Below are 20,454 nucleotides of genomic sequence, written 5' to 3' on the forward strand. Positions count from 1 at the left end.
GCCCGCGTCTCCGCCACCCCCGCCCGCCGCGGCAGCAGCACAGACAGCGCTACGTCAGCGGGGGCCGGGCCGGGCCGGGCCGGAGGAAGAGTTTTCCCGCGGTGTGCGAGCGCCGGAAAGTGCCTAGCGCCGCCAGGGGAAGCGGCCTCCCAGGGCCCGCCCCGCCCGGCTCGGCCCGGCCCGGCCCGGCCCGGCCCGCCCGGAGTCGCTGCCTGGGTTGGGACAGAAGGCGCCTGTTGGCCGCCCGACGCCCCGCGGCGGTGGGCACTGCCAGCCCCTTTGTCTGCCGCGATCACCTGGCCCGTGCCTGCCCCACCTCTACCCGCGGCGCCTTCCCGCTGCTCCGAGCTGGCGCTGAGCGGGAAACCGAAGGCCGGCGGTCGGCATTGAAAAGCGTACTGAAAAGCGAAAAAAACCCCCAACCCCAAAATCCCTTCTGAAAGGGTAAAAGGGTGTGCGTGCTGTGTTCTTGGACGTTATCTGCACGTCATGAAAGATTTCAGTCATTTTTCATCACCGTACCAAATACCTGTGAAATACCCGCGAAGCTACATGCAGCCTGACTTTCTCCTCCTCAGAACAAACGTACTCGGGATCTGAATGGTTTCCCATGGTGAAAATTATTACTGCCTTAATTATTTTTAGCCACCGATTTTGCCTTTGTGTGTGTGTGCTTGTGTCGAGAAAGTCACCAGGAAATGGATGGACTTTGCCCTTTGATGGGATTTGAGTTCGCTGTAATATCACAAGCGAAAAGGCATCAGTCCTGACACCCAGGAGAGCGGCTGGGGTGCTTCGAAGAATCAGCCAAAGTAGAAAGAAGCTGGATTGCCTGGATCCACTTGAATAAGGACATAAAAGATGAGCACCAAGTCCTTGATCTGGACCTGATATTCCTGACTGGAGAGGAAAGAACAGATAATTATGGATTTCTGCAGATAGTGGCTCAGGAGGCAGGTGTTATATTTGGAGCTAATGAAACAGCTCCAGTATCTGTGCTTCCAGAGCAGTTTCCAGATAGGAGATACGGTACTAATGAAGCCAGTGGGTCACAAGAGCATTCACGTTAATGGAAGACAGACTTTCTCGTGCCTGTTGCCACTTAGTCTACTAGTCAAAATAGAAGTACAGTAAAATCTCCATGTTCATTATCATCTTGACAATCTCCAAGCAGAATCGTTTGATACAAAGCTGTGGTATGGAGCCAATTATGGGAAATGTCTTCCTTCTCAATTCAGCCTTTCCTGGGCTCACAGCAGCCTTGATACATTTATCATGTTACTTTTGAAAAGGACCATACTCGCAGGCCCCGCCAGAAATACAAGAAGGACCTGCTCCTTTCCTCCCAGCCCCATTCACTACCTGATGCATATAGTACTACATATTAAGCTATATGGTTTTACATTTAGTATATGAGAAAGAACTCTGAAATTAAATCTTTTGCCTAGATGTCTTTGTGTTCTTTCTCAATGAGGGCAATGTAAACAGTATGGTCCATTTCCTTAGATACTTATTGGAAAACATGAAAACTAAACTGATACACTGTTTAATTTTTTTTCTGGTTATTTTTAGAGAACTGCAACTGTATGTATTCTGTATGCCCAAGGTAAGTAAACAGTCTCCATGGTGAGTTTAATGACCTAGCATCTCTCTGAGATTACACAGGCATATTACGAAAGTCTGAATAAATACAGACATTATTAACCCAGCATACAAAATAATAAATAGACCTTATATTTGGCTAATTACATATACAGTCTACTGCATACCTAGCTAGGCCCTGATGCCTAGTTTGAGCCATCTGCACTTTTCCATGCACTGAAGCAAGCTAAAGTTTGGTTTCACAAATCATTTCTTCGAAGGATAAATGTCTGCCTGCATGAACAGGGATTTACAAGCTCACTTAGGACCAGACACCTCCAGCCTTTCACTGCTCAGGAAAATACAAATATCTTGCACGGTTTTAATTTGGTTTTATATTTGGGTTTGTTTGTTTGTTTGTTTGTTTGTTTGTTTTTTAAATTATATTTTGAAAAACCACATCTATGTCAAGGCTGAACTTTTATCACTAAGCAGTTCTTAACTTAACCAAAGTACCCTGGAACAGTATTCTTAAAATCCAGTAACTCAGGTACATGGAGCAACATTTCAATGCTTCTTGGAAGTTCATCTAGAAACTTGTCTCAGTGGTCTCAAAACTCTTAGGTATTAGAGAGCAAAGAACATTCCAACTGTAAGTACCATTTTCCACTTGAAAAGTTTTTTTAATATTTCTTTGCTTGATTTTTTTTTCTGTTCTCTTGCTGTGCAGATGAAAGGATTTGGTTCTTTAAGAGCTGAAGAGCAAAAGCTATTCTATTTTGCACAGAGAGGTCTGGAGAGGAAGATGCAGCACTTGCAGTATTTCTCCTGCAGAAGGGCAGTAAAAAGTATTGCAGATACATTTATGTACTCTGTTACAAAGGCTGCAGCAGTGCAGTAAACCATGACCTGAAGTTTTTTTATGTTTTAGCTATTTTTCCCAGCTGTGTTTTTTTCTTTTAAAAATACAGGTAGGGTCTACAGAGTATCTAGACTCAGGGTTGGTTAAGGTGATTTGTCTATTCTCTAGAAGTAACTTTTGCTGGTAAAGCCCCTCTGTTCAGCACTCCAAGAGCAAACAGCCTTTGTATCAGGGCTGCTCTCAGTGTGTGCTGCTCAACTGGAAAAGGAAAAGACCCCTGAGAGACCATAAAAACACAGGCTAATTGCATAAGCTTCTATTTTCATTCTTACTTTTGGAAAGAGGCTACATCAAACTGCTAATGGATAGCAGCAATGGCACTGCCAGCACGCAGTCACCTGCAGACAGCGGCCTCCCAAGGCATGGTTTTACTCCCGCAAATCCCTTTTAGGTTGCGGCTTCCCTGTTCGAGGTAGTGGCGGGGGCAACGGCAAGGAGGGACGAGCAAGCTGTAGGCAGCCTGTAATCTCAGACAGCCCCTGACCTTTCCCTGGCCTGTGCATCCTCCGTAGCTCTGTGGAGAAACAGCACTATCTGGTGGAGAGAGGATGTAAAGTCCTGCCAGGAGTCGCGTTAGGCTTAATTCTATTATTGCAGCCACAATTGCAATGGGTTTGAGGTGTTGTTGCTCCAGACTGATAGATAGTTTAACTATATTTTTAAGAGGTTTTATTTTTTATAGTCCCATTAGTCTTAGAAAACTGTTCAAACGGTGGAGAAAAGTCAGCAAATTTTTAGGCTTCTTATGTTCAGCAATACTCAGAAGGAGAGGAGATTTTGTGTTGTTTTGGTTTTAAAAGTAGCATAATCTCTTAGAGTTACACTAAACCGATATGCAAGGAATAAAATCAGGCTTGAATGCAGGAGAGATTTTTGGAAACACCTTTATGTAAAAATTGAAATGAAAGCCAGACCCCTCATTATAGGCCCTGTGAAAATTGAGGAACTTTGAATCCACTCTGGACAAGAATATGTTCCAAGCATATGAAGATATTCACCAGTATGAGTATATTCACTGAATTCCTTTGAACTTAATGGATATGCTTATGCAAGTGCAATAGTTGGGTGTTATTGGAATCAGTCCCTTCCTGGCAAGAAATCAAAGATTGCTGTCAAATGCTGACTATCTTTGAAAGTCAAATTATTATTTAGTATCTAATTTTGGAGGCACAGTTATGAAAAAAGCATCCTCAAGAGCATTTTCACTCCTGTCATGATGCAAATAATCTTTTGGGTGTACTAATAGCTGATCCATCTTTCCTAAAAATGAAGAAAAAGGCTAGTCTCAGTGAGTTTGGTTCAGCCTCCAGCTCCATTCCAAGGTTTCCTTTGTGTCCAGCCAATTTCCTGCTGATTTATTCTTCACTCCCAAAGTATGTACCTGAGGAAGTTGCTTAAGGCACTCCCAATGTTCCCTGTGAAATGTCTCAGTGTAAGGGACCTTGTCAATGTGTGATTAATTAGGTCTCCAACTCTCTCTCTAGTGTAATTATACTTTTGGTAGTCTTCCCAACCTCTTTTAAAAGAACATACTAAACACTAGCCGAGTGTGTTAGCTTTCACTGGGAATAAATCTCTCGGAGTACATCTGCATGGGTTTGCAGCTTTGAGGAACGTGATTCTGGCAGGCACGGTGACACAGTGACTTCAGTGCAGTGTCTATCAGCCAGCCTGTTCTCAGGTATGCACCTGGTTTGCTAGCCAAGACAACCCTGTGATATCATACCTTCCCAGCAGTTCTTATCTGGGCTAGATAGATCACAGCCAGTTTAAGCATATCTGCACATGCTACAAAAACATACCTCTCCAGTTGCAGAACATATGCTTAAGTCACTTCTAGGCTAGAGATTTCTGGCTCAGGCAGGGCTGTAGAGCAGTATGATCTCAGACAAACCCAGCTGTGCCAGGGACTCTCACCATTGTAGGAGCAGGTGTTATTTTATTGCTTGTAGATGGTGTGGTTTTTCTAATTGATATAAAAAGTTTTAGCACTGTACACCATTCTGGTAAAATAGAATGGGACTTCTATACTTCTATATGTACCCCAAATATAAAAATAGGCTTCCACTTCATCTCCTACATGTCTCCTCTCAACCTTCATCTGAGTATGCTGACTGCATTTACTGTGGGTTTTCCATTTGCAGGATTGTTACTATTCTACGCAAGGGATGGCTGGAAAAACTTCTGAGGGGCTAAACCGAGCTCTGGTCTGTTCCTGGTTTATCAGCCCTCATCTTGAGAATTTACACGAGGTTTCTGGGGCAGGGAAACTTGGAGTTACCTGGCATTGCTCAGGACTATAATAGGAGTCTGTTGCTATTCAGACTCAGTGATTAGATTGTCATTGCTGGAAGTAAGTAATTTTGGTACAGAGTGACGAGGAAAGAATCCTGCAATGGTTCAGGATTCAAGAGACAACCCCCTGCCCTAGATCAGCCTCTGCACACACACGGTGTGAACCTTGGAAGATATTTTTTCTAAGAGTACAGTTCACTTTCTGCATCAAGACTAGAAGAGGACAGGAACATGAAGGTCAGTCTTACCTTCCCAGGCTGTTGCTTTCTTGAGCAGCACACAGGAAAAAAACCCCATAGTGCATACACTGCTTGAATGAATGATTTTGTATTGTATTGAAAAAAACAAATGAAACCAGCCATGCACAGTAAGTAGGAAAAAGGACTGGTCTGTTTCCTTTCTTTTTTCTCTACCAGCAACACAATTCCAGGCAAGGAGCAAACAGTCTAATGCTGAATGTGATTCCTTTCATGATAGAAAAGCTGGCCAATGGGTTGTTACAGCTCCCTGAGGCTAGACACTCAACGTGTGTTGGGGTCAGCTGTCAATTACCCATATTTCTCTTGGCTTTTGTTGGTTTTATTTCTTCCATATAGTACCAAAGTATTGTTACTCCTAAAAACTGTTCTTATTTTGAGGTGGACTTCTCCAAAAGAAACTGTGAAGGGATCTGAGCGTGTTTGCCTCCAGGAAATGAAATTGATTCTCTTCTTTCTCATACACTACAGGAGTGGAAACCACGTAACACACGGCAGGATGCAGCATACCAGGCTAGAAGCGTTCACTGTTCTGCTGATCTATTTGGTGTGAGTACACCAGAAGAAATTTAAAAAAATAAGGGAAACTTCAGGTCTGGGCAGCTTAATATTTACATGCCTAGCCATCAGCCAAGACAGTAATGTTTCCAGAGAATAGTAGCAGTGTGTATGTACTTCATTGAAGCATTGCTAGAATTCGTCCTACCCTGAACTAGAATGTCTTACCCTGAACCCTGTGCAGGATTTGGAGCGCCTGTCACTAATATGTGTGACACTCCAAGGCAAACTCTTCTCACAGCTGCTAAGTTGCAGGGGAGTAATAAGTATGTTCGAGGTGTAACTATCATTACCAGCTTCTGTTAATTTTCTTGATTATTTTAAGTTATGCACACTATTGGTTCAATAGTATCAATGAAATGTAAAAAGAATAGGGTTTTCAAAAGAAAGTAGTATCACTGCTTTAAAACACAGAGGAGTGAGAAAGAGAATGAGTAAATGGCTACGTTTTGGAAGTACCTCTGAATTCTGGGTGCTTTAATTGTAAGTATCTGACTAGAAATATTTTAGGTATCTCAAGTGGACAATTTTCAGAATTTAGTCCTAACCATCTGCTTAAACTCACATATGAAGAGTCACTAATATGAAAAGTCATTAAAAAAGACACTAATAAAACCAGTATGTTGTTATTCTCACAGCCTTCCTTCAGCCTTTTCCCATGGTAGTATTCAAGAAGTGAAACTTTGTAAAATTGATAAATAAAGGCAGAATAAAGATGTGATGTAATGATTTACAGTATTGGAGTGCAATCACACAGGACATGTAGGTTATGCTTCATTAATAAGCTACAGTGATGGCCAAAGCCTAAAAAAGACCTATATGTGTGTGCATAACACGATACAGTCTGAATTGTCAGGATTCAGGACTCTTCAGGAGATTTATTCCTGCATATGTCTTTGGAGAACTAAAATGTAGTACGTAGGCTCACAAGTATTTATATTTATGTCTTTGAAGTTGCTAAAGCCTAGTTTCATTTTCAAGTACAGGTGGCAGTTTCAACTTTAAAAGGTCATGGACAGTCCAGCAATGGTTGTTGCTCTAACATGTTTCTCATAAGCGGAGGAGGGGTGTCAGTGCTGGGTGAAACCTTTGAGGTGTGGACTGACAGAGATGACTTTTCCCACGAAAAAATGATGTTTAATGGGCCTCTACTGGCAAACACAGAATAGAAAACAGTGACCACTAAACTGCCATGACTCATGACTTTGGAGTTCACAAACAGAATAAAGACACAAAGGATTAGCAGCTCATAATTACTCCTCAACTGTTTATTTTACTTTCCTTTTTATGTTTGTGGGTGTGGGTTTAAGTCTGTCGCACTCCCTTTTTCTTCTGCAATTACATGCTCCAAACATACCCACCTAACTATATGTCCAGCTAAGAGCATCGTCTCTTTTTCTTAGTGTTTTCTGTTCTGGATTTTGGAAGCTCTTAATAATCCAAATAATGTCTTCCTTCAGCGTAATCCCACTTTGCTGTAGCAGCACGAGAGGGGCAGAAAGCAAAAGATGTGATCCCATAGCAGAACACTTGTAACAAGACAGGGCATGATCCACTCCCATTACAGCTAACAGGGAATTTCTGAGTCTGAGCAAATTTCTAGATGTCTGAGTTAGTGCTACCTAATTAGTAATTATACCTCTGTAACCTCACGGGTATCTACAAAACTTTCACACGTCTACCCTCAAAGCACCCTCTTCACTTTAATATTTTCATTTTGGGATGTGATAGTTATTGTATAAAGGCAAGGAAAAATCTGATTTTGGACATATCAGGTATTTGGGGGCAAAAGGAAAGTACCACAGACTACAAATCTTCAGTATCTGAAGCCAGTCTAGGTCTCGACTGAAAATAATCTATCATGGAATTTAAAGCTTTAATATGAGAGCCAGTTTCGCTGCATGTTGGTTTGTTAGTGTTTTGTTGGGGTTTTCTTGAGGAAAGCAGACACTCCTAAAGAAATGGGTGAGAATTGATTGCCTGCATCTAAATCTCATATAAATATGTCAGTTATTTCTTGTTATGTGAATTTAAATGGACTAGTAGAAGTATACTTGCCCTAATGCTGCTCTTGTAAAGACAAATAGGTAACTGATTCAAAGGAATCAAATGTAGGGCTGCTGACTCTTAGTTAATCCAAGATAGGACAAGTTACAACTGGGTTTTTCCCAGGTAGTTAATTAAAAAATTTAAATTAGATTAGTTACAGTGTTTCTTTGAAAAAAATATTAAATATTAATAAGATCATTGTGGGGTTTTTTGTTTGTTTTCATAATAACTGTTGAAGTAGTTTGGTGAAGAGATATGTCATAATTATAAGGACACTGCATTTTTAATTATTTTTCATGAAAACTGTTTCCCATTTCTAATATTAATAAAACTGAAGAAGCCTTGGGAGATCTTAAATATCTTCAATATCTATGGTTTTAACAGTCTATGTGAGTCTGAGGAATCCAGTAGTATTCACCCATCCTAATGCATTCTAATGCAAAGCAAAAGGAATTTGAAAAGTCTAGATACGATGCTTAAAAAAGCACCATAGAGAAAAAGCTAATGTTTCTGTTTATGAATAACTCTACTATTTTTGTAGATATTACAGTCCCCACACCTTCATTCTTCATAACATAAATTGCTAAAGTTTATGTTTTCTTTATTTATATTATATATTACATTAGTTATTTATTATATTTATATTTTTTTTCACATCGTGCAATACCTCATTGCTTCAGTTTTATTTTCCCCCGTTATTTTTTTTATCTCTTTGTTTATACTGACATTAATATATCTTTATCTCCTTTTCAAACTAATGAGATTTCTGGTTTGTGCCGTTATGCTCCAGTTTGTATTTAATTTTTTATACTAGGTTTAGCCTGGGCAGAAATGTTGCCACTTTTTTTTATTGGGAAAAATACATACTTACATGTGAATGAGTGGTTCCTTTATGTACCTCTTCCTCCAACATATGGAAGTAGCTCATACTTGCTGCAAAATACAGAAAGCTATGATCTGCAGAAAGGAGTCATAAGGGAGAGAGGAAGGAAAGGTGGATTAGCAATTAGGTTATAAACTGTTATAAGGTCTTATAATTAGTAATTATTTATTGTGACAGAAACAGCTATTATCCAGTATAATCAAAGTAATCTAATCTATAATTCTAACGTATTTTTCCCAACTTGTGCTGATGTATTTGTAATTTTACAAAATACTTCATTTGGACGGCAATTTTCTAGTTTTGCCTAATGTATTTTAATATAAAAGCTTGAGTAATATAGTTCCAAACATTTCTAAGTTATGTATGTATTAATAACATAACCTTACTCAGACATTTCAGTAGTGTATTTTATGCCTGAATATTTCAGAAATGGCAAAGGACAGAAACATCACACCTAGTTTGTTTTGGGGTGGTTTTTCTTTTTAGTTTGGTGTGATCTAAAAAATGCCAAGCCTGGAAAAATGAGTATAATTGTTTCAAAGTTTTGGGTTTGAAATAAGATATTTTCCTCAAGAAATCCTTATCAAGGATTGTTTATCATCTCTCTCTAAAAGGGCAGAAACTGACAGTTTCAAATGTACTAAGATATGTAAATATTACAGTTCTGGTGTCCAAGGATGATGATGCCACGATCAAGAGGCAAAGCTCCCACTGTGCTTAGCACTCTGGAAAGGTCCAGCACTGTACTGAGGTATAATGGATTCAAATAATTAATTTTAAGTGACCTCTATTTTGTATTTTTGGAAGGAGCTCAGATGTCTTCTGCTGATTCAGAAACTTACCTGATTGGATCCACATGAATATCTATCATCAAAACAGACAAGCAGAAATGAGAGGGAGTTCAAATATTTAGAGTCTGGCTTTGAGTAAAACCACTGAATCTTACCTCATCCATCAGGTCATTAATGGAGCAATTCAGGTCTTTCACCGAAACCTAATACTCTCTACTTTGGGAATACAAGTCCACTGATGAGAGACAGCATTCACAAAGGTGTTTGAAGTTGGCAAGCTGTGACATATTGCCACTCGCCTCTTCCCGTAAGGACACCGCGTTACCACACAGAAAATAAAATGTGGATGATTTTCTTCTCTTTCTTGATTATTAGTGGATTGCATGAAGTGGATGATAACATGTTTATTGCAAGCTATCTGACATACCCTTTATGGGGATTTTTTTCCTAGCTTTGCAGGTGAGTGCTTATTTATCTCAGGAGGCAACCTGTAGTGGCTATCACAGCTGTTCAGAAGCCATGAAGCTTTGTAGTGAAGCATATGGGCAGGTTAAAAATGTGTCTGTAACTGCAGCAAAGTGCTTCAGATTAAAAAAGGACATATTGTGCACACAACCCTTTTCTGAACTAGATCTCCATTTGACATAATTGAGTTTAGGGAGCTTCAGCTGAAGGTAGGGCAGACTAAGCAGCAGCAAGTTACTGTTGGGTGCAATTACTGCAGCTGAAAGGCACAAATGCTCCATCCTCAATAGATGGGAAATACTGGATTCATTTACAGTGCCCGATTAAAGTACATGTTCCTGGGGATTGTCCTAGGTAGGAGTGTTCTCTAAATTTGTCTTTCAAACAGCTGTTTAACATACCTGCTCCTATCCTGCTTTACAAGACACCATTCCAAAGCTTTCTTAGAGGGGTAAATATAAATTTATTTAACTCTATGGAAGGTCCTTCCAAACTCCACATGAAACTCACTCAGTGCCTCCTTTAATGGGCCAAGCACTGGGACCTACATCTTTCTGTTTCTTTCAAATTTCCAGTTAATTTTTTTTTTTTTTTCACAAAGACACATTATGGGAAAGTGTTTCTCAAACTGGGTAGAAGAGATCCATCTAGGTACACCAAGGGGGAGTAACGGGAGTGCTCTTCGGTATCCTGTGTACTTACCACTGGGATACTTTAGTAACACTGGGCTATTGCCCATCAACAACATTTATTTCTGTTGTCACAGAAGCAACACTGCTGTAGGATGGGTTGTTTCTTGATGTCATTTTGTTTGACAACAAGTTGAGAACACAAATATCTGCATTTTTGGAGGAGCTGATGTTGAATTGCTACAAATGTATTAAAATAAAGAGACAAAACAAACAAGTTAACACAATTTTGTTTCCTAAAATGATTCTTTCTTGTTACCTGCTTTCTTGTCACACTACTGTCAGGTCTAATAACATAGGTGTCAGCTCCTACTCTGAGTTATCTTCAGAGTTTGTCTTGTGGATCTTTTTGGCAGTGAAATCTTCAATAACAGCCTGTCCAAGATACAATGGAGCATCAGCCTGCTTTTTCAGTTATGACAGATATATTCCAGTGCTGCTCCTGTTCATTCAGAATCTTGTAGGATTTGTGTAGGTTTTTGCCAAAAACAACATACTGGTTACTCTCATTTATCCCTGTTTGCATAAACTCATGCTGTTGATTTTCACTTTCAGGTTCCTACGCATCCATCCCCACACCACCTACAATTGCTCCTTCCTAACAAGATGTCAACAACTTTCACTGATCACTGACTCCTAGAAGCAGGAGAACTCCCTTCTTAAGTTTTAATTCAAGTACAGAAGGTTTTTTTCCTATGTTGTCTATATGCCTAATAGCTCTCTGAAGGGATTTGCCCATCTGCCAATTAGTCTTCATGCTCAAAGCTCTCCTTTACTGTGACACCTACAAATACACACAATGCCTGTCTGTTTTTACTCCTATCTATAGTTTGCTATATAGGACCCTGCTCCCTCACAGAAGCTTCCAGTTCTAATGACAGTTTAGAAACAACCATAAGGATCAAATCAGCAAAAGGTATTTCATAGCAATGGAATACTGTTATTCTGAGAGGTACAAAACCAGCTGATAGTGCAAAACCAGCTTCACGTGAATAATGTCAGATTAGGAAAGAAAAAATAAGGGACTTTGAATCTTTTATAGGTGCTCTCTATACTTCTCTCTTGTGAAATTGTTAATCCCTACCAAAAAAGTTATGAAGGATGAGCAGCAGGCTTTCTAATTTTACCAGCTGTAGTAAGCAAAACTCCCACAGTTTATGGGCAATTAACTCTTTCGTGAATGGCAGAGATCACTGTAAACCTACCTTCGAAGTATTTAACCGGTGCCTTTTCCTAAAGCAGCATGATATTCAAGCTATTTAATATCACCTTCCCTCTCAAAGATGGATGACACATTTATTAAGATACATCACTTCTGATCTGATCTTCCATCAATTTATCTCACTTTTACTACCTATAACTGCCATTTGAAAGAGATTATTTTTAAAGAGTGAGAGTTTCAAATTAATATTGTCTACAAATTCATCCAAATGCCCAGGATAACCTGAAGCCCTTATTATACCTGTATAAATCCTAACTATAACATAAGATTAACAAATAATTGCATGGCAGTATATTTGGTGAAATGACTGTACTTTTCTTCACTAATAAAGGCTGAAGTGGCCAGCTAAAATGAGAACTAAGTAGCTAATGGAAAAGCACTTTATTTAGGAATGTGAGGAAGTATAATATGCCACACATATCTTGAATTAAGTCTTGTGGCATAGCAGAGCTATGAATGCAAAGTCATCGTGAGTATAAGTCTGGGAGTGGGCAAATAACTGTGTTGGAAGCTCAAAGTTTCTCTTTAATCTTTTAATGAGTTCACTGGTATTTTATTTACAGAAGCAATTACTTTTGGCTATATATAGTTAGCTACTGTAATAGTTATTTTACAGAAATAGCAACCGAGTTTTATGTGTCAACATTCTCCATTCACTGGAATTTTTGGAACTTCTTGTCAGAGAATGAATGACCTGCAGGATAACTGAGACAAATGCAAGCAACCATTTTTCTAGGCCTTCTAGTACTATTAAAGCTGGGGTTCCCATGTCACAGTTTCTTGAACCTAACAGCATTGGTTTAAATTTAGGAAAGTTGACACATAACATGTTTATGTTACTTCCGAAATGTTGGCCCCCCTACAAAACTGTGCACACTTCGAACTGAGCAGATACTGAGACCGAGCCTGCAAGACTGATGGCAGTTGTTTAAAAGAATGGTCCCTAGGATTGCTAACTGAGCCATTTCCCAAGTATTTTTAACGGAACCGCAGGCTGCCATGCTAGTGAAAATACTGACACAAACCAAAAGCAAGCTCTAACTTCTCCTGGGGAAGGCAGAAGGTCTGGATCTAAAAACACATCTCTCCCTGCAGCCAGGAGCTGCATCTTTTTCTCATTTAGGATCAGACTAATCCATCTCCAGCTGCAGCTCTGCTGAAGACAGTGGAATTTCAGGCAGGTGATAAAGGCCTTAAGTGACTCTTATTTTCATCTTTACAGTTGTGTGGATTTGATCACACACTTAAAAGCCCTCTTTTGGATTTTAAAGCATCAGCTTGCTTTTGAGGATGGCAAAAGAGAGGAAATGATGACTGAGAATGAAAGAAGTTCTCCAAATGATGATCTGAATCAGGATATCTAGTACTATGACTACATTTTGACTACATATAAAGTTTCTTGATTCAAAATTATCCACAGGTTGCTTGGTTAGAAATATTTATGTATGCCTGTATAAACTGTTGTGCCAGTAACAGACCTGCAGAGAACAGGGCAAACAGCAAACACTGTTAGTGCCTGTGCACTTACTGGAACTGGTCAAAATTTTTCTGGCAGAAATTTCCCTGTAAAATCTGACATGCTTATCCATCTGCTTTACGTGCAAATGTCTGAGCATGCCATAGTCATTGTTTATCCTCGCACATCATTTTAGGAAGCCTTATTAGTAGCCGATTTTAACAATGAGGAGCTGAGGCACAAAAAAGAGTCACTTGTTGAAGGTCACACAGGACATATGTAGTAGAGGAGAAAATTGAGTCTGAGATTCAGATTTATGTTCCATAGAATGAAGCCCTTTTTGTAGTTTGGTGAAAGTTTATGATCAATTTGTAAGCACTTAAGTCGCTATTTGAATGGACAGGAATAATGGACACGTTTTGAGGCTCCTCCACTTGCCAACATCCTCTCCTCTTCTCAAAAGTGATGGATTCAGTCCTATAACAAGACATGTGGCCTCGTGACTATTGAAGGTCTTGACCTGTGTGCTTCTGTGGAGGCAGCAGAGGAAACTGAAGATTCTGATTTGCCTTTGAGGTATCCTACTCCCACACAGAGAAAACTGATAGGCATATATCTATATATATCTATATCTATATCTATATATATATATATATGGGGTAAAAACAAGTCGATAAATCCTTTTATATGGATAATGGTACTGGAATAATGGGTTTTGATAGTTCAATGGTCTGACTTTGAGTGAAGGATTTTACTTCTGATTCTCCCAAATGTAACTTTTTCCAGAAAACTCTCGCAGCCCAAAAGAAATTTACTACCATCCTGAGCATGCTTATTTACAGAAATCAGAATTGATCTTTACAGAAGTGGAATTCCATCTGGAAATCCCTATACCACCTTTGCTTCTGATTCTGAAGAGATCTTCTCTTTGAAATAAATGCAGTAACCCAGGAACAGTAGCCTACACTTCAGTCCAAACATCCTTTGCACCCGTTAACTTCCTTCCAAGACTTAATTATTTTTTCATTCTCTTATGTATATAGACTGGAAATATGAGCATGTAACAGAACTTCAGGAGTAGTTCTACAAAAGGGCTGCTGGATCAGTTGGAAGAACTACACTACCTTCCTTCCTGCAGCTGTATGTTTAACTGTTCAGCTATGGAATACCAATGCATTTTGAAGGTGCTGGTACAGTTGTCTATGTTTGCACAAGGTATGCAATTTGTCCGTGCCTTTGTCCTTCACAACGGGGAAACAATAAAGCTGTGAGGATAAATACCAGGGCTTTCTGGAGCAATTCAGAAACTCTTCAAGCACACTCTGACAATATCATCCTTTCCTCTGGGTCTGGTAGAAAAAAGAAATTGAGGAGCTGTTGAAGCAAAGGTGTTTTTGTTTGGCTTGCGTTTTGGTTTTTTTTGGCAGATACTCTTATATCCGTGTTGTTTGCAAAAAGTCTTTGCTAATTAATTGGGAAATTGCTGCTGCTTCTTCTGCAAGGCCATGCAGACAGGTGCAGACGGACACAAGCAAACTGCTCACACTCTGAGCTGCCCAGACTTTGTAAGCTTCTGTCTGGAAGATGTAGAGTCATGCTAATGTGGCACCATGCCCAAAATAACATCCCCTGCCTCTCAGCAGTGCTCATTAGCTTAGGTTCATGTAGTTATCTTGCTTCTGGATTGGGGCCTTCCGGTGTCTGACAAGCTAAGTGCACTGGCAGAATTCTCCTGCCTCTCTGGCCTCCTCTATGTACATATACCTTTATGTCATTACACGTTGTCACTTTTCATTGAGAAATGGACTGTTAAAAATCACTGACTCCCTTCTCCCAGTTGCACTCCTAAGGAAACTTTTGTCAGCCTGCCAAGATGATAAAAACACATGAGGATCTCATGGTTCAGCTCACACCACCACCAAAGCAGCAGTAATGGCTGCAGAAGCAGCTAACTCACAAGCTGCCAAAGCACTGAAGTAGGAAACAGAAGTATGGATTACATTCTGTATGAAACCTGAGTACAGACCATATGACCCTCAGCATGTTACTGCAACGTGGCCAAGAATCAGACTGCACTCTCACAGCATAAGTAATCCAGCATCTGCCCCCAATGGGAAATTGTTGGGAACACTGTGAAGGACTGGATTTTTTCCAGTTCTCAAGGAGAGGGGAGTGAGACCCAGCAGATTGCCCTACTGGTCATCTCCTTTCCTGACATTTCAGGCAGCATCAGTTTTCCAAATCCCAGAAAAAGAGAATAAGATACAGGTATGATGAGTTTCTTCCCCCAACCACTGTTAGGACCCATAATCCATCACCCTACATTAAAATTACAAGTTTGACTGGTTTTATGTTGAACTGTGGCTATGTGGAAAAGACACAGGTTTCAATCCTCATTGGTAAGATAGGACATGGGACAACTCAATCTAACTTTTACCTGTCTATCAGACATAGAAAATTGCACTCAGTAATATGAGAATGCTGCTGAGAATGCAATGTGAAGGACTCAGTGGGGAAAGAGACAATCCAAGTTGCTCATCACATTTTTGTTCTGCCTCCTTGTGGTTATTTTACTACACTGGTCTCACAGTTTTCCATGGGATGTCTCCATTCATCAGTAAATATTTGCACAAAGGGCAGTATGAAGATTACACTGAGAGCTCTAAGCATGGCTTTTTGCTTAGTTTTTCAGCCTAAATAATACTCTTTAAACACAGCTTTAAAAAAAAACCACATCAGGCACATATATTTGTACAATAACATTTACACTAATACACATGGATGTGAGGTTTTACAATGGCTATACCTCATGTGTCTTTCACAAGTAGGTAGATGCTTATTTTGTGCAGCTTGCAGAGTGCTAGGAAGCTGAAGCAGCTTGAAGCTGCAGCTCTGTTAGCAGGGCCTATTAGTTTTGAGGTTAAGTGTTTCACTAGCTATGGCTGCACAGCTTTTGCCCAGCACAGAGCACACCTGGATCTTTTTCTTGTAGACAAACCTATAGACATGCCTTTTGCTGAAGCTTTTAAAGCTGAGCTTGAGAAAACATTTTATTGAGGGCAATACTGGAATAGGCTGATGCTTAAGTCCTTCTGAGACAAGAGGGGTAATCTGTGTTTAAACTTAGTCCTATGCTTTAATCTGCTTTTTAACTAGTTTGCTATCCTGAACAGAGATAAACATAAGCACGTGCTTTCCTGAGTGGAACTCTGAAAACGTTTACATATAGCAGTCGAGACATTGATTTATTGATGTCAAGTCTAGCCCTTATCAAAGAACAATAACATGAAGAACAAGCCTTACCTCTAGGAAATGGGAAGCTATTTTACTTTTCAACTATATTGTGTTGCATTAGAAAGTAAATCCTACGCATGTGAGAGAGGAAAGCCTGTTGTATGATCCAACTAGTTTTACTGAAAATTATTCAGATCAGGGAGTTTCAAATTTTATATACTTGAATTTACATCTGGTTCATTCTTCTGTGCTGAACTCAGAAATAATTGGGTAAATGTCTTTTTAAAGGTTTAGAGAAATGTCAGTCTTAATCTTTTGCAGCAGGGGTCACTATAAACAAATCTACAAAAACCTGCCAGCATGGAATACATATGCCAGAACAGACAGAAAATTAACTGATTATAGATAAGGAACCGTGTCCCTGTAGGCGAGCATGAGAAAGGAACCCAAACATTTATATATAGGTAATTTCTTTTAAATCAGTTGTACAGGCTTAGCCTATCCTTACAAGAACAGTGACCTAATTTCAAACTATTAATAGAAGAGAAGTAAAGTTGACTGCATGATATGTACTTAGACACAGGAATTTTAATGCAGTGCATCAAAGGAGTCAGATGACACAGGCAGTATTTTTATACTATGCACAAAGTTGCACTCTAAGTATTACAAAATTTAATCAGACCAAGTCTTTAAATATTACTTTTAAGGTATTTATAGTCGCAATCTTTTGTCCACAGTTATACAGTGCACTGAATTCCTATATTTATTTAAAAGTTGTTTTGGCGTAAGAGTAGAATTAGATCTGAAATATAAAGAATCAGAACCTTTTCTATTATAAATGACAATGTTTTATCCAAAAAACCGATGGTCTAACATGATTTCATGCTCTCTGGTATTACATTAAACTACCCTTTGCTCAGCTTTTGCTAAGACAAAACTCCAGGTAAATCAACTCTGAGCCTGCAAACACTTGCACACTTGATTACCTTTAAATATGTGAACAGTCATATTGAGGGCTGTGAGTCAGGTCCTCAACTTGTGTAAATCACAGGCCCTGTTTAAATCAACAAAGCTCTGACAGTTAATATCAGCTGAAGATTTGGCACCCGAGGTACAACCCCGTGCATAAAGACAAGTACATGCATAAGTCTCTCTCCAGGCCTCTGAAAGCTGAAGAGGTCAGGTAAACTCCATGCAAAGAGAGAGACTGCATTGAACATTATTGTGTTTAAAACCATTCCAGACTGTTAAACACACATTTATTATAAAGTCAAGATGAAAAATTGTGAATTATTTAAGTTTATAGCACCTTAGTTATATTTAAAATGTTCCTGTTCCGAAGCTGGAGGACAGCTGGCTCGTAGTTATGACCACAAGTTACAAATATTTATGATACAAAGCAGAAGACCTTTTAGGGTAATGGAAGCTCAAAAGGCGCCTTTAATGTAGCAGTGTGCTTGCTCCACGCTTCTGGTGATGGCTCCAGAAGCCAGCTCCCATTAAACTTTTTGCACGAGATATGGACTTCACAGGATACTTGCTGCACGCTGACTTAAAGACATGGATGAAAAAGGAATAGGTGTAGCGAAATAGACTGTAGAAAAACATAACTTTAGATAGAATTTTAAGGCAGGCACCTTACCTAACACTTGGATACTTTTTCCATCACTAGTGTGCAAATGCTTTTAAGGAAAAACAATGCAAATTTTGGTGTGCATGGGCAAAGAACACGAGCATCCTATGTGTATTGGGATCTACATGTTCCTATCTACTCCGGGGGCTGAAAGTGTATTTATTTCTGCTTCTCCTGCAGTCACCTTAGACACAGTACCTCAGGCGTCGCACAACGATTACTTCTGCTTCCCACGACCCCTGTGAAAAAACCCTGCTTCTTGGCCAGCTCCTTTCGAACTCCCATTAGCCCTGAATAGAACCGGGACATATCTGCACGACCTCTCTTTGTCTCGCCCTGGGACAGCCTGCGGGCCGCCCGCCCGCAGCCCCCCACCCCTCACAGCTCCCGGGGCGGTCGAGGGGCGGTCGTGGGGCGGTCGTGGGGCGGTCGTGGGGCGGTCGAGGGGCGGTCGTGGGGCGGTCGAGGGGCGGTCGTGGGGCGGTCGTGGGGCGGTCGAGGGGCGGTCGTGGGGCGGTCGTGGGGCGGTCGAGGGGCGGTCGTGGGGCGGTGCGAGGGGCGGTCGTGGGGCGGTCGTGGGGCGGTCGAGGGGCGGTCGAGGGGCGGTGCGCCCCGGCCCGGCCGCGCTTCCTGCGGCGCGGCGCTGCCGCCCCTTCCTGCTCCTCCCCGCGGCGCGCCGGGCGGGCGAGTCCGCCATTGCCGCGCTGGCGGCCCTTTCAAACGCGGCGGCCGGCGGCAGCAGGGGGTAATGACGGGGGGAGCCGCCCGTCCCTCGCTGGAACCGGGCCGGGAGTGAAGCAGGGCGGGCAGCGCCGTCGTGCTGGCCCCGGCGCCCTTCGTGCCACGCCGCAGCGCCCGGCAAGCGAGGGGTTCGCTCTTGTCTCGGTTGTTCAGGAGGAAACGAGCCTGTTCTTCCCCCCCCATTCCCACCCCCTCTGCCTGGGGAGAGAGGTGCCCGACTCCTGCGAGGGGATGAGCGGGACCGCGGATGCGGGTGGGCACCCCGGGCTAGGCGGGACAGCTGGAAGGGACAGGAAGGCGATTGAGAGGTGGCTCATTCTTGTGGTTCTCCCACGGAGCTGACCCCCTTCCCAGGCGGCGAGGGTGACATTTAGCTCTGTTAGCCATTCCTCTTGAGCGCTGTCAATACATTTGAAGAAATCACCGTGTCGCCAGGGAGAGAATAGGGCTTTGAAGTACACAAAGTATATTTTCATCTCGTTCCCGTTTCTGGGCCGAGAAGCGGTGATTTGGGATGGTATTGAGTCACTAAGCAACAAACAGTGCTTTGCTCTCGAGTCTTCTTGTACCTCCAAGCCTCCAAAATGGGTGTTTCGGTGTGATAAGCTCTACTGTGGCTCTATCCGTGTAGAAAAGATGCGTGTCTTCCATATCCCTTTGGGAATGAAGACATCCTGTTTAATGAACAAGGATGGATGTGTTTCTGTGGGGCTTGTTTGGTGGACTGGAGAAAAGGAATAACTGCACATGATGTAGCTGTGTGTTGCCGCATCAGAAGCAGCATCCCCTAATTTTGGATAATGTCTTCATAGGTGGTTTGAGATAAGTGAATTAAGGAAAATGCATGAAAAGTGTTTGTGTCCTCCGTTCCTTGGGCAGACCTCTTCTGATTCATTTACAGGGTGCTGCATAACACAGGTTGTTCCTTTTCCTCAGTGGTACTGCTAATTATAGCAACAGGCATGGGATCCAATTGCACCTTCTAGATGCACAATCTTTGTCCTTTGCCTTTTTGATGGTACTTGTGTAAGTAATAACAGTAGGTGGTGTTCTTGTTGGTTCTTGCACCTTTTCCTCTCTGAATAGCTTTGGGGACTGTTTTGGTGGATGTGTGTACCCTGTATGTCTCTGTTTCTTTGTGGTTATAATTTTCCAGTTAGTCCCGGAGGCTCCTAAATTGTGTCTGCAACTCCTTCCTCAGGCAGGCCTGACTGGTTTTGTACAGGAAAGGTCGTTGGAAATCTGCACTAGCTTCTCTGAGCAAAATTGTCTGGGAGTTCTCCAAGGTTTTAACCTCAAGAGGATTACAGTAAGTTGGATTTATATTTTGGAGAACAACTCAGCTGACTTATCTCTTCAGGATAAAAACCTGGAGAGACAGAAAGATTTCCATACAAGTCCCTACCATTGGTCTGCATAGCATCTTTCCCCCTTCTTACTGACTATATGCTCACATTTTGATTTTTCTTTTCCTTAGAATGTTATTGCAGTTGAGGTATCTTAAAATGACAAGCAAAATCAACCTGTTGAGAATCTCTTTGTAATTATTGAAGTGGGCCATTCTACTTCTACTAACAATGGTCCAAAATTCTCTTGTCATATGGGGTTCATATACTGCTCTTTTTGTCCTGCCCCTGGTGCTTCACATTATAAATGCTGTTTTGGCTGGTATTGTTAG

General features: G+C 41.2%; 1 protein-coding gene across 3 annotated transcripts in view; it reads left to right on the top strand.

Moving 5' to 3' along the window:
* Positions 1 to 18,709: 18,709 nt before the first annotated feature.
* SRBD1 (S1 RNA binding domain 1) overlaps positions 18,710 to 20,454 on the top strand; it is a 125,580-nt gene continuing 123,835 nt past the window's right edge. The window contains exons 1-2 of one of the 3 annotated variants that reach the window (XM_066178486.1): positions 18,710 to 18,780; positions 19,978 to 20,085. The gene's annotated coding sequence lies outside the window, so the exon portion shown is untranslated. Of the gene's footprint in view, positions 19,030 to 19,977; positions 20,086 to 20,454 lie in introns of all 3 variants that reach the window. The other 2 variants (XM_066178484.1, XM_066178487.1) reach the window with 2 other exon arrangements.

The sequence above is a fragment of the Chamaea fasciata genome, unplaced genomic scaffold (assembly GCF_029207755.1).
Source record: "Chamaea fasciata isolate MVZ Bird 193981 ecotype frontalis unplaced genomic scaffold, bChaFas1.0.hap1 SCAF_3, whole genome shotgun sequence".
NCBI lineage: Eukaryota > Metazoa > Chordata > Aves > Passeriformes > Sylviidae > Chamaea > Chamaea fasciata.